A 6,742-nucleotide genomic window follows, 5' to 3' on the forward strand; every position below is an offset into this window, starting at 1 on the left:
CACACCCTAGTGTATGTTGTCTGTCTCATTACACTTCACGGCGAAAACAATGATTCTGTTGAATGCTACGACAAATGATTAAAAAACAAAATGCAAATATTAAAATTAAAACAGATTAAAGTTATAGGAACAATATCAGGCCATTACCTTGTTTGAGGAATGTATCCATCAATATCCACAAAACTGTTCCAAATGATGTGTCTTTTAACAGTTTAATATACGAAAAAGTGATAAATCTTTTCAGGTATTGGTGTATAGTCTCATTGGTCACCCAAGATAGCACACCTGGCAACTAATTGCATAATGTCCGCCTTTCATTAAAACAGTAATTTAGTTAGCCAATAATGGGCAATCAATCAATGTATTGCCGGTTAATCCTTTGAAAGAAGGACGTTGTTAATACGCAGACACCGACACGGCAGAGTGTATTCAGTATAGATTAGTAAATCTACATACATAAACACTACCTTCTGACAATTCCGCTGTAAAGATAAAAGTAATTAATCAATCAGCGTGTTATCGGTTAATCCTTTGATCGATGTTCATAATGTTGAATATTACTCCAGACACAAGAAATGCCAAATGGGAACCTTTGTCGGGTATTAAAATTTCGTAAATGTCATCGTCAAAAGGTCGTCAATTAAAGGTCGAAATGAGTAGTTTTAATGACATAACGATGCCAGTTAGTGATTTATGTATTTTACCCCTAGGGTTTATTACCTTTAACGTTGATTCGTTCAATGATCTTCTGTTGTCACTTACTGATTTCATGATTTAGCTCTATACTTACGTATATTTAGATTAAGACACTATGATACATTTGAACGATAAAAACATACATGAATTTAAGGGGAGTGTATAGAAGACCTTAATTCACTCACCAACACTTTGGCTGCATCTCTCCCCTACCCACGCAAAATCACAGTCACACTTGAACCGAGTTGCCATCAAGAGGTCCGCTGTACAATACCCTCTGTTACAGGGGGCGCTGTCACAGAAATTAACTTTATCTGCGCATGTCTCTCCAGTCCAACCAGCTGGGCATGCGCACTTGAAGTCCGATTCGTTTCCGTCACACGTCCCTCCGTTCAGACATGGCTTCAGTGCACATTGGTTGATGATGGTTTCACATAGTTTTCCTAAAACAAAATTTAGGAATTACGTGGCAAATAAAAAGCATCAGCGAACAGATATTTTTACACGACTTGTAAGCAAGTTAAAGATCCCTTGCTTTCGGGTACTGTTGCATTTAACGGTTTTTAACCCTTCTACCGAGGTGGAGTTACAACTGATGTTTCAAGCAGGTACACAATATGATTGGTGTGCGATTTTATGGGTGCATAAAAAGTGCATTTGGTTGCAGACATGTTGGTAAATATACTTTACAAAATGGGGGTGTACTTAAAATAAATAAATGAATACGGAAATAATTCTGCGCGATACAGTTTCTGCGTCTGAGCCAAAAAATATTTTACTTTTGGCAACATAAAGTTATAGTTGTTTAATATGTATACTCTGCCGAAACAGTATACTGCACAATGTATTGCATGTGTCCTTTTCTTTTGTGAATCCGTCAGTGCAATGACGACAGATACAGTATAGTCACCGTTGATCCCAGCCACACAAATGCACTCGAAACTTCCGGGGGTATTTGTACAACTTCCCCCATTTTGACATATGTCGTCACTTTCTGTACATTCATCGATGTCCTGGTTGCAGTTGTCTCCCTTCCAACCTGCAATTTTATTATTGAAATTAATTGCAATTAATGCAGTAAACAGCAAAATGTTTCACTGAAATCCTGTTAACCCACACCGACAGTCCCGATATCCCGCTGGATGATCACTGTCAGATGAACGTCTAAATATGCCAAAGGGTATCATCCTTAAAAGTGACTCAACAATCACTTTAACACTTTAAATAGGGACGTCTGGATAACCGAGCTCATATGTTCTTTGCCAACACTTTAATGCGGCAGAATCACAAGAAACACAAAAACATTTAGTCTATTGCACAGTAAAATTCGTCAGAATACTTGTATTTTGTCTGGTCGACATCTAAGGTGACAATGGCGGATACAAGATTAACCGGAAGATTTAATTCATCCATTCTGGACATCAAATTTCTAACAACTCAAACTATGGTCAATTAAAAATATCGTTTCATTTGGTCTTTCTCAAACTTCTTAAGGTCAACGCTCACACCAATATCTAAGCATACCTTCAAAGCACATTTTAGCTCCTGTGAGTGGGTGACACGCGTACGTGTAGTGACTGTGGACAGGAGTGGCCTTGCAATATTTCTCACACGCAGACCCGTACCAGTCCGGGTTGCAGTAGGCACGAACCTCAATCTTTAACCTGTAACAGCATTCACTCTGCATTTTTCACTTAAGAGGCGACTAACGGGGTCGGGTAGTCAGGTTCACTGACTTGGTTGACAAATGCCATCGTATCCCAATTGCCTAGATCGATACTTGTGCTGTTGATCACTGGATTGTCTGGTCCAGACTCAATTATATACAGACCGACGAGTGCGGCGTTATACAACGAACAAAACAAAAACATTTTTCACTTTGACTACTTTGAGCACCTTGAGCACCTTGACCAAGCAGACATTTCATGGAAACCTTGAATGTTTACGTGCATCAGTCAAATTGACATTATTGTGCGAGACCGATGATGTGCGTGTTGCATGAACTCCCTGGTACTATCACATAATTATACGTCTTAATCTGACTCACTTCGTCCTTCCCCAAACTGTATACGGGGTGTACACAGCTGCCTGTTGTGTAGCAGCGGCTTGGATGTTGATCAGCTTAGAGAGTGTGTCCATGTGGTCATCACTGGAGATGTCATCGATGTCATACACCTCCACCGTTATTTCTATCGAGGACTGAATAAAAGAAAATGCATACCATCTGTTTAGTTTAAGTTAGTTAAGTGTAGCTGAATCAATAAAAATACACACATATCGATTTACTTTCTATTTGTTGTCAAACATCGAAGTTATTGCTTGTAAATAATCGAGGCTGGACCAGACGAGCCAGACGTTGATGCCCTGATTCGCCATCAGGATGCAATGACCCGTTGTCATGCTGAGCTTTAGCTGAGTGATCCGATTTCACGAGCACTGTGTTAGCTAGTTTCCTGATCAACACCAACAGGATGGTTTAGGTTTGTTTGACTTATGACGTAATCTGATATGTACCCTTCTGTGTGAAATATTGATTTAGATAACAGTCCTACCGGTACTGCATTGTCCACTGGTATGATGAAAGGATTTGCAGTTCCTTGAATGCTGCTTCCAAAGTGGATTATGTTATGGTTGTCTACATATTTTGTGGTCGTCTTGTAAACAGAGCACGGCTGTCTTCCTTCAGGGCTGGAATGACATCGGCTTATGATATTATACCATCAAATCTACAGGCAACAAAGCGCTACATTGAAAACACACAATTTTGTATCTCTGCATATGTTGCAAGAATGACTTGAACCAATGATGTATTGAAGGTAGGAATTTATTCTTTTGATAAATAGCTCCAAATGTGCACACCAAATATAAGTGCACCACATCGTAGCCCCACTGTCACAACACTTCCGACTGCTTTCCCTGCCATCTGACCAGTAACTTATGAATCGAATGTCCAGTTTACCGTCAGTCTTCACTAGCTGTAAATCATAAAGACAGACCCGGACAAACAGTTATTGAGATCTGTTTCAATAATGCCATCGGAACGAAAATTCCTGGAGATTCCTGGAAATTCAAACTGCATTCTTAAACTTCCTTCTCCATTCCGAATGCACTCCAGCTATTCTTGTCTATTCTTGTAACATGCCCGAATGTTTTTAACATTCGAAGTGGAAAAATATCGAACAGCATTTGAAGTGTATTCTAACTGCATTCTAAAGTATTCTTACTGCATTGTAACTGCATTCTGAACGTATTCGAGGGAGTATCGAAAAGGCAAACCACTTCAAATCCTGCAAGAATGTCCCAAAGGCCTCGAATGTACTTCGATTGCTAGTGGAATTTAGGTGGAATATTCTTCAAACGTATCGGAATATTTCGATTGCACTTGGAATATAGCTCGAATGTACGACGAATACACCTGAATACAGACAGAACGTCCACAGCATTCAATGATGTCCTTCACAACAGAAGGCCTTGGCAGCATGGTGGTGAGTAGGATTTGTCAACTGTGGTCCATGATTCCAAATGCATTTTCCACTACCCGTCGGCCCCTGCTGATCTTGTAGTTGTAGATTCTGTCGTCTCTCTTGAGAGCCTTATGACCACACGGTTTCATCAAGAAGACCCTTATCCCAAAGGCATCATCTCCCAGAATAAAGCATGGCATAAGGGGACGGATCAGGAAATCCTATGCGCCCGTCTTCAAGACAATCATTGAGCTCGCACTCGTTGAAGATCTGAGCATTAGACATACAGACTGCGTAGTACAAATGTAACACTGCTGAATGTGGCGTCAAACAAACACATACTCATGATATAGTAAGAATTGTACAATCGACTCTGCTTTTAGCAGAGATTTCTTATGGGTGTGAAGAGTGTTCTGTCACTTTTATTTAATGTGATCGGACTGTAGATTTTTTCTTGAAACATTTTCTTAGACCTGAAACATTTATATGACACTTGACGAAAGTGCAAAGGGTTTGGGCGTCTCTATCACACACCAAGCTGATAACTAAGGTTATTAAAGACAACGCACAGCGGGATTGAATCTACCACCAGCAACCTTGATAAGATTGTCTTCCATGTTGCCGATAGGCATGGTGATATATTCAAACTATGGTGGCTGATTAGTATGGTGGCTGATTAGGGCCATCGCTTTCTCGCCTTAAAATTCGAAGGCGCTCTCGTGCTATCGCTTTTTCGCTTTCTCTCCTCCGGATTTTAAGGCGAGAAAGTGATGGCCCTAATCAGCCACCATACCTTAACGCTACGGTGGCTTTGTAAAATGGGGCCCCGAAATACATTGTTGTCACTTAAGGTGATTTACTACCAGCAACAGGGTCTGAAGTCATTTGTTCATATATGACGCGCTAGCCTACAAACAGAACATCCTCTCAAACAAAATCAGTTTGACCCTTCGTCTTTTTAAAAAAATTTTTTATTAAAATGTACCTACCGCGAGACGCACAGGGTGAAGATAGGATCACACTTATCAGGGCACCACACGCGATTCCCACTGTCACAGCAATGGCCATTCATTTCCTTGCCATCTGACCAGTAACTGATGAATCGAATGTCCAGTTTACCGTCAGTCTTTGCCTGCTGTTAAAGATATGTGGTCAGTATAGGAATTACAATAATCTCGAATATGATTAAATAAGGTTGACACTTCGGGCATTCTCATGCGTTATGTCATACGCCCTGTGTTCATTAATGTCCTGCCTAAAGTAGTACTTAACCTGCAGTACAATACTGCGAATGGCAGGAAGTATGTATGAATAGCAACCCCTGAATTGATCTTCAGTAACCCATGCTTGTTGTAAGAGGCGACAAACGGGATCGGGTGGTCAGGCTCGCTGACGTTGTTGGCACATGTCATCGTATCCCATTTGCGTAGATCGATGCTCATGCTGTTGATCACTGGATTGTGTCCAGACTCGATTATTTACGCACCACCGCCATATAATTGTAATATTGCTGAGTGCGGCGTAAAATTAAACTCACTCACTCATATATGAATAACATGAAACATATACCCTCCCAAAAAAGAAACGCATCATGAAAATAGCAATTTCATGTAGCAATGAATTAAAACGTGATTCATTTTACAAAAGGTTTTGCTCTGTTTATGAGTCCTATGGTGTTTATGTTTTGAAACATCACAACAAAACGCACCATCCGTAAAATACCCGCATTTAACAGCATGAGTTTCAATTTCGGCGTGTAGTGTCACAGAATACACAATTCACATGCAATGCACGTGAAAGTTGGGGATCAGATAGTCTCAATGATGGGTATAAAAGGTTGATCGCTGTCTGTCGATTAGTCACTGTATTTGGAATATTGTTGACGAACGCAAAATGCCACGTCTAAGTGAAGCCAACCGTCATATCGCCATTGGTTTGCTTGAAGCTGGCCAGTTTCAACGTGCAGTTGCCCGACGCATGAATGTTCACCAAATCACCATTTCACGGCTCTGGGAGAGATATCGCCGGCAGAATTCGGTAGCAGATGCCCCTCGTAGTGGGCGACCTCGAGCGACCACTGCGGCGCAGGATCGCTACATCCGGGTACATCACCTGCGTCATTGAACAGCTACGGCGACCAGTACCGCTCGACAAATACTCGGATTGAGGAGGCTTTCTGCACAGACCGTCAGGAACAGGTTGAGAGAGGCTGGTTTACGTGCCAGAAGACCTTATTTTGGCCCTGTGCTTCGACAACAACATCGTCGACATCGAGTTCAATGGTGCACCAACGTTCAGGCCTGGAACCTACCGAATTGGCGTAGAATCTGGTTCAGTGATGAATCACGATTTTATTGGAACGACGCGATGGAAGAATGCGGGTGTACAGACGTCGACGTGAACGTTTCGCCGACGCTTGTCCAGGTGGACAGATTCGGCTGGGGAAGTGTTATGATGTGGGGAGCGATCACCTGCCGTGGGAGAAGTGATTTGGTGATGATCCAGGGCAACCTGACAGCTCAACGGTACTGTGACAAAATCCTACGCCCACACCTCCTTCCAATCATTGATCGCCAGAGGGA

Source organism: Haliotis rubra, unplaced genomic scaffold, assembly GCF_003918875.1.
Source record: "Haliotis rubra isolate DU_JTF1 unplaced genomic scaffold, ASM391887v1 Scf451, whole genome shotgun sequence".
Lineage (NCBI taxonomy): Eukaryota > Metazoa > Mollusca > Gastropoda > Lepetellida > Haliotidae > Haliotis > Haliotis rubra.